This window comes from Triturus cristatus, chromosome 1_1 (assembly GCF_964204655.1).
Source record: "Triturus cristatus chromosome 1_1, aTriCri1.1, whole genome shotgun sequence".
In the NCBI taxonomy this organism is placed as follows: Eukaryota; Metazoa; Chordata; class Amphibia; order Caudata; family Salamandridae; genus Triturus; species Triturus cristatus.
The window spans coordinates 780,870,131-780,881,938 of NC_140579.1; positions in this window are offsets into that span (position 1 = coordinate 780,870,131).

An 11,808-nucleotide genomic window follows, 5' to 3' on the forward strand; every position below is an offset into this window, starting at 1 on the left:
AATCCAGTGGCACAGTGAGCAAGGGACCCACGACTGGGCATACCCATCCCACTTAGGATGAGAAGTGCTAAGCAAACAAACAATGGACGAAATGCTGAATAAATCATACATTCACCCCCAGTCAAGAGATCTGGGTTAAATCCATCGTTCTTTTACTCACCATGCCACCCCAGTTTAGACACAGCCATATGCAAATCAGTCTTGACCCGGTGCTTCATGGGAACAGTCCATACCGAACTGCCAAGCCAGGTCTTCCCTGGACCGGAAACAAGAATCCTGGGACTGGTTTCTGGGTATTACCCTTCATCAGCCAGGCTAGCTTGAATCCAGTGGCACAGTGAGCAAGGGGCCCACGACTGGGCATACCCATCCCACTTAGGATGTAAAGTGCTAAGCAAACAAACGATGGACGAAATGTTGAATAAATCATACATTCACCCCCAGTCAAGATATCTGGGTTAAATCCATCGTTCTTTTACTCACCATGCCACCCCAGTTGAGACGCAGCCATATGCAAATCAATCTTGACCCTGTGCCTCATGGGAACAGTCCTGATGGAATTTCCAAGCCAGGTCCTCCCTGAACCATAAACAAGCATCCTGGGACCGGTTTCTAGGTATTACCTTTCATCAGCCAGGCTAGCTTGATTCCAGTGGCACAGTGAGCAAGGGACGCATGTCTGGAAAACCCATTCCACTTTGGGTGAAAAGTGCTACGCAAACAAATGATGGATGGAATGCTGAATAAATCCTACATTCACCCCTAGTCAAGAGATCTGGGTTAAATCCAACGTTCTTTTGCTCACCATGCTACCTTAGTTTAGACCCAGCCATATGCAAATCAGGCTTGACCCTGTGCATCATGGGAGCAGTCCATATCGAACTGCCAAACCAGGTCCTCCCTGGACTGGAAACACGCATCCTCTGACCGATTTCTGGGCATTACCCTTCCTCAGCCAGGCTAGCTTGAATCCAGTGGCACAATGAGCAAGGGACCCATGACTGGGCATACCAATCCAATTTAGGATTAAAAGTGCTAAGCAAACAAACGATGGACGAAATGCTGAATAAATCATACATTCACCCCCAGTCAAGAGATCTGGGTTAAATCCATTGTTCTTTTACTCACCATGCCACTCCAGTTTAGACCCAGCCATATTCAAATCAGGCTTGACCCTGTGCCTCATGGAAACTTTCCAGACCGAACTGCAAAGCCAGGTCCTCCCTGGACCATAAACAAGCATTCTTGGACCGGTTTCTAGGTATTACCCTTCATTAGGCAGGCTAGCTTGAATACTGTGGCACCGTGAGCAAGGGACCCACGTCTGGGCATTCTCATCCCACTTAGGGTGACAAGTGCTACGCAAACAAATAATGGACGGAATGCTGAATAAATCGTACATTCACCCCCAGTCAAGAGATCTGGGTTAAATCCAATGTTCTTTTGCTCACCATGCCACCCCAGTTTACATCCAGCCATATGCAAATCAGTCTTGACACGGTGCTTCATGGGAACAGTCCAGACCGAACTGCCAAGCCAGGTCTTCCCTGGACCGGAAACAAGCATCCTGGGACCGGTTTCTGGGTATTACCCTTCATCAGCCAGGCTAGCTTGAATCCAGTGGCACAGTGAGCAAGGGACCCAGCCCTGGGCACACACATCCCCTTAGGGTGAAAAGTGCTACACAAACAAATGATGGACGGAATGCTCAATAAATCATACATTCACCCCCAGTCAAAAGATCTGGGTTAAATCCATCTTCCTTTTTCTCACCATGTCACCCCAGTTTAGACCCAGCCATATGCAAATCAGTCTTGACCCTGTGCCTCATGGGAACAGTCCAGACCGAACTGCCAAGCGAGGTCCATCCTTCAACTGGAAACAAGCATCCTGGGACCGATTTCTGGGTATTACCATTCATCAGCCAGGCTAGCTTGAATCCAGTGGCACAGTGAGCAAGGGACCCACGACTGGGCATACCCATCACACTTTGGATGAAAAGTGCTAAGTAAACAAATGATGGACGGAATGCTGAATAAATCATACTTTCAACCCCAGTCAAGAGATCTGGGTTAAATCCAACGTTCTTTTGCTCACCATGCCACTCCAGTTTAGACACAGCCATATGCAAATCAGTCTTGACCCTGTGCATCATGGGAACAGTCCAGACCGAACTGCAAAGCCAGGTCCTCCCTGGACCCGAAAGACGCATCTTTGTACCGGTTTCTGAGTATAACCCTTCATCAGCCAGGCTAGCTTGAATTCGGTGGCACAGTGAGCAAGGGACCCATGTCTGGGCATACCCATCCCACTTAGGGTGAAAAGTGCTGCCGAAACAAATGATGGACGGAATGCTGAATAAATCATACTTTTACCCCCAGTCAAGAGATCTGGGTTAAATCCAAGGTTATTTTGCTCACCATGCCACTCCAGTTTAGACCCAGCCATATGCAAATCAGTCTTGACCCTGTGCCTCATAGGAAATGTCCAGACCGAACTGCTAAGCCAGATCCTCCTTTGACCGGAAACAAGCATCCTGGGACCGATTTTTGGGTATTACCATTCATCAGCCAGACTAGCTTGAATCCAGTGGATAAGTGAGCATGGGATCCACATCTGGGCATACCCATCCCACTTAGGGTGAAAAGTGCTACGCAAACAAATGATGGATGGAATGCTGAATAAATCATTCATTCACCCCCAGTCAAGAGATCTGGGTTAAATCCATCTTCCTTTTTCTCACCATGCCACCCCAGTTTAGACCCAGCCATATGGAAATCAGTCTTGACCCTGTGCCTCATGGGAACAGTCCAGACCGAACTGCCAAGCGAGATCCATCCCTCAACTGGAAACAAGCATCCTGGGACCGATTTCTGGGTATTACCATTCATCAGCCAGGCTAGCTTGAATCCAGTGGCACAGTGAGCAAGGGACCCACGACTTGGCATACCCATCCCACTTAGGATGAAAAGTGCTAAGCAAACAAACGATGGACGAAATGTTGAATAAATCATACATTCACCCCCAGTCAAGATATCTGAGTTAAATCCATCGTTCTTTTACTCACCATGCCACCCCAGTTGAGACGCAGCCATATGCAAATCAATCTTGACCCTGTGCCTCATGGGAACAGTCCTGACGGAATTTCCAAACCAGGTCCTCCCTGGACCATAAACAAGCATCCTGGGACCGGTTTCTAGGTATTACCTTTCATCAGCCAGGCTAGCTTGATTCCAGTGGCACAGTGAGCAAGGGACGCATGTCTCGACATACCCATCCCACTTTGGGTGAAAAGTGCTACGCAAACAAATGATGGATGGAATGCTGAATAAATCCTACATTCACCCCTAGTCAAGAGATCTGGGTTAAATCCAACGTTCTTTTGCTCACCATGCTACCTCAGTTTAGACCCAGCCATATGCAAATCAGGCTTGACCCTGTGCATCATGGGAGCAGTCCATATCGAACTGCCAAACCAGGTCCTCCCTCGACCGGAAACAAGCATCCTGGGACCGTTTTCTGGGTATTACCTTTTATAAGCCAGACTAGCTTGAATCCAGTGGATAAGTGAGCATGGGACCCACATCTGGGCATACCCATCCCACTTAGGGTGAAAAGTGCTACGCAAACAAATGATGGACGGAATGCTGAATAAATCATTCATTCACCCCCAGTCAAGAGATCTGGGTTAAATCCATCTTCCTTTTTTCTCACCATGCCACCCCAGTTTAGACCCAGCCATATGCAAATCAGTCTTGACCCTGTGCCTCATGGGAACAGTCCAGACCGAACTGCCAAGCGAGGTCCATCCCTCAACTGGAAACAAGCATCCTGGGACCGATTTCTGGGTATTACCATTCATCAGCCAGGCTAGCTTCAATCCAGTGGCACAGTAAGCAAGGGACCCACGACTGGGCATACCCATCCCACTTAGGATGAAAAGTGCTAAGCAAACAAACGATGGACGAAATGCTGAATAAATCATACATTCACCCCCAGTCAAGAGATCTGGATTAAATCCATCGTTCTTTTACTCACCATGCCACCCCAGTTTAAACACAGCCATATGCAAATCAGTCTTGACCCGTTGCTTCATGGGAACAGTCCATACCGAACTGCCAAGCCAGGTCTTCCTTGGACCGGAAACAAGCATCCTGGGACCGGTTTCTGGGTATTACCCTTCATCAGCCAGGCTAGCTTGAATCCCGTGGCACAGTGAGCAAGGGACCCACGTCTGGGCATACCCATCCCACTTAGGGTGAAAAGTGATGCGCAAACAAATGATGGACGGAATGCTGAATAAATCATACTTTCAACCCCAGTCAAGAGATCTGGGTTAAATCCAACATTCTTTTGCTCACCATGCCACTCCAGTTTAGACCCAGCCATATGTAAATCAGTCTTGACCCTGTGCCTCAAGGGAACAGTCCAGACCGAACTGCCAAGCGAGGTCCTCCCTCAACCGGAAACAAGCATCCTGGGACCGATTTCTGGGTATTACCCTTCATCAGCCAGGCTAGCTTGAATCCTGTGGCGCAGTGAGCAAGGGACCCACGACTGGGCATACCCATCCCACTTAGGATGAAAAGTACTAAGCAAACAAACGATGGACGAAATGTTGAATAAATCATACATTCACCCCCAGTCAAGATATCTGGGTTAAATCCATCGTTCGTTTACTCACCATGCCACCCCAGTTTAAACACAGCCATATGCAAATCAGTCTTGACCCGTTGCTTCATGGGAACAGTCCATACCGCACTGCCAAGCCAGGTCTTCCTTGGACCGGAAACAAGCATCCTGGGACCGGTTTCTGGGTATTACCCTTCATCAGCCAGGCTAGCTTGAATCCGGTGGCACAGTGAGCAAAGGACCCACGTCTGGGCATACCCATCCCACTTAGGGTGAAAAGTGATGCGCAAACAAATGATGGACGGAATGCTGAATAAATCATACTTTCAACCCCAGTCAAGAGATCTGGGTTAAATCCAACGTTCTTTTGCTCACCATGCCACTCCAGTTTAGACCCAGCCATATGCAAATCAGTCTTGACTCTGTGTCTCAAGGGAACAGTCCAGACCGAACTGCCAAGCGAGGTCCTCCCTCGACCGGAAACAAGCATCCTGGGACCGATTTCTGGGTATTACCCTTCACCAGCCAGGCTAGCTTGAATCCAGTGGCGCAGTGAGCAAGGGACCCACGACTGGGCATACCCATCCCACTTATGATGAAAAGTGCTAAGCAAACAAACGATGGACGAAATGCTGAATAAATCATACATTCACCCCCAGTCAAGAGATCTGGGTTAAATGCATCGTTCGTTTACTCACCATGCCACCCCAGTTGAGACGCAGCCATATGCAAATCAATCTTGACCCTGTGCCTCATGGGAACAGTCCTGACGGAATTGCCAAGCCAGGTCCTCCCTGGACCGTAAACAAGCATCCTGGGACTGGTTTCTGGGTATTACCTTTCATCAGCCAGGCTAGCTTAAATCCAGTGGCACAGTGAGCAAGGGACCCATGTCTGGGCATACCCATCCCACTTAGGGTGAACAGTGTTACGCAAACAAATGATGGATGGAATGCTGAATAAATCCTACATTCACCCTGAGTCAAGAGATCTGGGTTAAATCCAACGTTCTTTTACTCACCATGCTACCTCAGTTTAGACCCAGCCATATGCAAATCAGTCTTGACCCTGTGCCTCATGGGAACAGTCCAGACCGAACTGCCAAGCGAGGTTCTCCCTCGACCGTAAACAAGCATCCTGGGACCGATTTCTGGGTATTACCCTTCATCAGCCAGGCTAGCTTTAATCCCGTGGCACAGTGAGCAAGGGACCCACGACTGGGCATACCCATCCCACTTAGGATGAAAAGTGCTAAGCGAACAAACGATGGACGAAATGTTGAATAAATCATACATTCACCCCCAGTCAAGATATCTGGGTTAATTCCATCGTTCGTTTACTCACCATGCCACCCCAGTTTAGACGTAGCCATATGCAAATCAATCTTGACCCTGTGCCTCATGGGAACAGTCCTGACGGAATTGCCAAGCCAGGTCCTCCCTGGACCATAAACAAGCATCCTGGGACCGGTTTCTAGGTATTACCTTTCATTAGCCAGGCTAGCTTGATTCCAGTGGCACAGTGAGCAAGAGACCCATGTCTTGGCATACCCATCCAATTTAGGATTAAAAGTGCTAAGCAAACAAACGATGGACAAAATGCTGAATAAACCATACATTCACCCCCAGTCAAGAGATCTGGGTTAAATCCATCGTTCTTTTACTCACCATGCCACTCCAGTATAGACCCAGCCATATGCAAATCAGGCTTGACCCTGTGCCTCATGGGAACTGTCCAGACCGAACTGCAAAGCCAGGTCCTCCCTGGACCATAAACAAGCATTCTTGGACTGGTTTCTAGGTATTACCCTTCATTAGGCAGGCTAGCTTGAATCCTGTGCCACCGTGAGCAAGGGACCCACATCTGGGCATACTCATCCCACTTAGGATGAAAAGTGCTACGCAAACAAATGATGGACGGAATGCTGAATAAATTGTACATTCACCCCCAGTCAAGAGATCTGGGTTAAATCCAACGTTCTTTTGCTCACCATGCCACCCCAGTTTAGACACAGCCATATGCAAATCAGTCTTGACCCTGTGCCTCATGGGAACAGTCCGGACCGAACTGCCAAGGCAGGTCCTCCCTGGACCGTCAACAAGCATCCTGGGACCGGATTCTGGGTGTTACCGTTCATCAACCATGCTAGCTTGAATCCAGTGGCACAGTGAGCAAGGGACCCATGTCTGGCCATACCCATTCCACTTAGGGTGAAAAGTGCTACGCAAACAAATGATGGATGGAATGCTGAATAAATCCTACATTCACCCTGAGTCAAGAGATCTGGGTTAAATCCAACGTTCTTTTGCTCACCATGCTACCTCAGTTTAGACGCAGCCATATGCAAATCAATCTTGACCCTGTGCCTCATGGGAGCAGTCCTGACGGAACTGCCAAGCCAGGTCCTCCATGGACCAGAAAGACGCATCTTCATACCGGTTTCTGAGTATAACCCTTCATCAGCCAATCTAGCTTGAATCCAGTGGCACAGTGAGCAAGGGACCCACGTCTGGGCATACCCATCCCACTTAGGGTGAAAAGTGCTGTGCAAACAAATGATGGACGGAATGCTGAATAAATCATTAATTCACCCCCAGTCAAGAGATCTGGGTTAAATCCATCTTTCTTTTGCTCACCATGCCACCCCAGTTTAGACCCAGCCATATGCAAATCAGTCTTGACCCTGTGCCTCATGGGAACACTCCAGACCGAACTGCCAAGCGAGGTTCTCCCTCGACTGGAAACAAGCATCCTGGGACAGGTTTCTGGGTATTACCCTTCATCAGCCAGGCTAGCTTGAATCCAGTGGCACAGTGAGCAAGGGACATACCCCTGGGCACACACATCCCCTTAGGGTGAAAAGTGCTACGCAAACAAATGATGGACGGAATGCTCAATAAATCATAAATTCACCCCCTGTCAAAAGATCTAGGTTAAATCCAACGTTCTTTTGCTCACCATGCCTCTCCAGTTTAGACCCAGCCATATGCAAATCAGGCTTGACCCTGTGCCTCATGGGAACAGTCCAGACCGAACTGCAAAGCCAGGTCCTCCCTGGACCAGAAAGACGCATCTGTGTACCGGTTTCTGAGTATAACCCTTCATCAGCCAGGCTAGCTTGAATTCGGTGGCACAGTGAGCAAGGGACCCATGTCTGGGCATATCCATCCCACTTAGGGTGAAAAGTGCTCCCGAAACAAATGATGGACGGAATGCTGAATAAATCATACTTTCACCCCCAGTCAAGAGATCTGGGTTAAATCCAACGTTCTTTTGCTCACCATGCCACTCCAGTTTAGACCCAGCCATATGCAAATCAGTCTTGACCCTGTGCCTCATGGGAAATGTCCAGACTGAACTGCTAGGCCAGATCCTCCCTCGACCGGAAACAAGCATCCTGGGACTGTTTTCTGGGTATTACCTTTCATCAGCCAGACTAGCTTGAATCCAGTGGATAAGTAAGCATGGGATCCACATCTGGGCATACCCATCCCACTTAGGGTGAAAAGTGCTACGCAAACAAATGATGGATGGAATGCTGAATAAATCATTCATTCACCCCCAGTCAAGAGATCTGGGTTAAATCGATCTTCCTTTTTCTCACCATGTCCCCCCAGTTTAGACCCAGCCATATGCAAATCAGTCTTGACCCTGTGCCTCATGGGAACAGTCCAGACCGAACTGCCAAGCGAGGTCCATCCCTCAACTGGAAACAAGCATCCTGGGACCGATTTCTGGGTATTACCATTCATCAGCCAGGCTAGCTTCAATCCAGTGGCACAGTGAGCAAGGGACCCACGACTGGGCATACCCATCCCACTTAGGATGAGAAGTGCTAAGCAAACAAACAATGGACGAAATGCTGAATAAATCATACATTCACCCCCAGTCAAGAGATCTGGGTTAAATCCATCGTTCTTTTACTCACCATGCCACCCCAGTTTAGACACAGCCATATGCAAATCAGTCTTGACCCGGTGCTTCATGGGAACAGTCCATACCGAACTGCCAAGCCAGGTCTTCCCTGGACCGGAAACAAGAATCCTGGGACTGGTTTCTGGGTATTACCCTTCATCAGCCAGGCTAGCTTGAATCCAGTGGCACAGTGAGCAAGGGGCCCACGACTGGGCATACCCATCCCACTTAGGATGTAAAGTGCTAAGCAAACAAACGATGGACGAAATGTTGAATAAATCATACATTCACCCCCAGTCAAGATATCTGGGTTAAATCCATCGTTCTTTTACTCACCATGCCACCCCAGTTGAGACGCAGCCATATGCAAATCAATCTTGACCCTGTGCCTCATGGGAACAGTCCTGATGGAATTTCCAAGCCAGGTCCTCCCTGAACCATAAACCAGCATCCTGGGACCGGTTTCTAGGTATTACCTTTCATCAGCCAGGCTAGCTTGATTCCAGTGGCACAGTGAGCAAGGGACGCATGTCTGGAAAACCCATTCCACTTTGGGTGAAAAGTGCTACGCAAACAAATGATGGATGGAATGCTGAATAAATCCTACATTCACCCCTAGTCAAGAGATCTGGGTTAAATCCAACGTTCTTTTGCTCACCATGCTACCTTAGTTTAGACCCAGCCATATGCAAATCAGGCTTGACCCTGTGCATCATGGGAGCAGTCCATATCGAACTGCCAAACCAGGTCCTCCCTGGACTGGAAACACGCATCCTCTGACCGATTTCTGGGTATTACCCTTCCTCAGCCAGGCTAGCTTGAATCCAGTGGCACAATGAGCAAGGGACCCATGACTGGGCATACCAATCCAATTTAGGATTAAAAGTGCTAAGCAAACAAACGATGGACGAAATGCTGAATAAATCATACATTCACCCCCAGTCAAGAGATCTGGGTTAAATCCATTGTTCTTTTACTCACCATGCCACTCCAGTTTAGACCCAGCCATATTCAAATCAGGCTTGACCCTGTGCCTCATGGAAACTTTCCAGACCGAACTGCAAAGCCAGGTCCTCCCTGGACCATAAACAAGCATTCTTGGACCGGTTTCTAGGTATTACCCTTCATTAGGCAGGCTAGCTTGAATACTGTGGCACCGTGAGCAAGGGACCCACGTCTGGGCATTCTCATCCCACTTAGGGTGACAAGTGCTACGCAAACAAATAATGGACGGAATGCTGAATAAATCGTACATTCACCCCCAGTCAAGAGATCTGGGTTAAATCCAATGTTCTTTTGCTCACCATGCCACCCCAGTTTACATCCAGCCATATGCAAATCAGTCTTGACACGGTGCTTCATGGGAACAGTCCAGACCGAACTGCCAAGCCAGGTCTTCCCTGGACCGGAAACAAGCATCCTGGGACCGGTTTCTGGGTATTACCCTTCATCAGCCAGGCTAGCTTGAATCCAGTGGCACAGTGAGCAAGGGACCCAGCCCTGGGCACACACATCCCCTTAGGGTGAAAAGTGCTACACAAACAAATGATGGACGGAATGCTCAATAAATCCGTCAATGAGCATTCCGTCCATCATTTGTTTGTGTAGCACTTTTCCCCCCCAGTCAAAAGATCTGGGTTAAATCCATTCATCAGCCAGGCTAGCTTGAATCCAGTGGCACAGTGAGCAAGGGACCCACGACTGGGCATACCCATCACACTTTGGATGAAAAGTGCTAAGTAAACAAATGATGGACGGAATGCTGAATAAATCATACTTTCAACCCCAGTCAAGAGATCTGGGTTAAATCCAAGGTTATTTTGCTCACCATGCCACTCCAGTTTAGACACAGCCATATGCAAATCAGTCTTGACCCTGTGCATCATGGGAACAGTCCAGACCGAACTGCAAAGCCAGGTCCTCCCTGGACCCGAAAGACGCATCTTTGTACCGGTTTCTGAGTATAACCCTTCATCAGCCAGGCTAGCTTGAATTCGGTGGCACAGTGAGCAAGGGACCCATGTCTGGGCATACCCATCCCACTTAGGGAGAAAAGTGCTGCCGAAACAAATGATGGACGGAATGCTGAATAAATCATACTTTCACCCCCAGTCAAGAGATCTGGGTTAAATCCAAGGTTATTTTGCTCACCATGCCACTCCAGTTTAGACCCAGCCATATGCAAATCAGTCTTGACCCTGTGCCTCATAGGAAATGTCCAGACCGAACTGCTAAGCCAGATCCTCCTTTGACCGGAAACAAGCATCCTGGGACCGATTTTTGGGTATTACCATTCATCAGCCAGACTAGCTTGAATCCAGTGGATAAGTGAGCATGGGATCCACATCTGGGCATACCCATCCCACTTAGGGTGAAAAGTGCTACGCAAACAAATGATGGATGGAATGCTGAATAAATCATTCATTCACCCCCAGTCAAGAGATCTGGGTTAAATCCATCTTCCTTTTTCTCACCATGCCACCCCAGTTTAGACCCAGCCATATGCAAATCAGTCTTGACCCGTTGCTTCATGGGAACAGTCCATACCGAACTGCCAAGCCAGGTCTTCCTTGGACCGGAAACAAGCATCCTGGGACCGGTTTCTGGGTATTACCCTTCATCAGCCAGGCTAGCTTGAATCCCGTGGCACAGTGAGCAAGGGACCCATGTCTGGGCATACCCATCCCACTTAGGGTGAAAAGTGATGCGCAAACAAATGATGGACGGAATGCTGAATAAATCATACTTTCAACCCCAGTCAAGAGATCTGGGTTAAATCCAACATTCTTTTGCTCACCATGCCACTCCAGTTTAGACCCAGCCATATGTAAATCAGTCTTGACCCTGTGCCTCAAGGGAACAGTCCAGACCGAACTGCCAAGCGAGGTCCTCCCTCAACCGGAAACAAGCATCCTGGGACCGATTTCTGGGTATTACCCTTCATCAGCCAGGCTAGCTTGAATCCTGTGGCGCAGTGAGCAAGGGACCCACGACTGGGCATACCCATCCCACTTAGGATGAAAAGTACTAAGCAAACAAACGATGGACGAAATGTTGAATAAATCATACATTCACCCCCAGTCAAGATATCTGGGTTAAATCCATCGTTCGTTTACTCACCATGCCACCCCAGTTTAAACACAGCCATATGCAAATCAGTCTTGACCCGTTGCTTCATGGGAACAGTCCATACCGAACTGCCAAGCCAGGTCTTCCTTGGACCGGAAACAAGCATCCTGGGACCGGTTTCTGGGTATTACC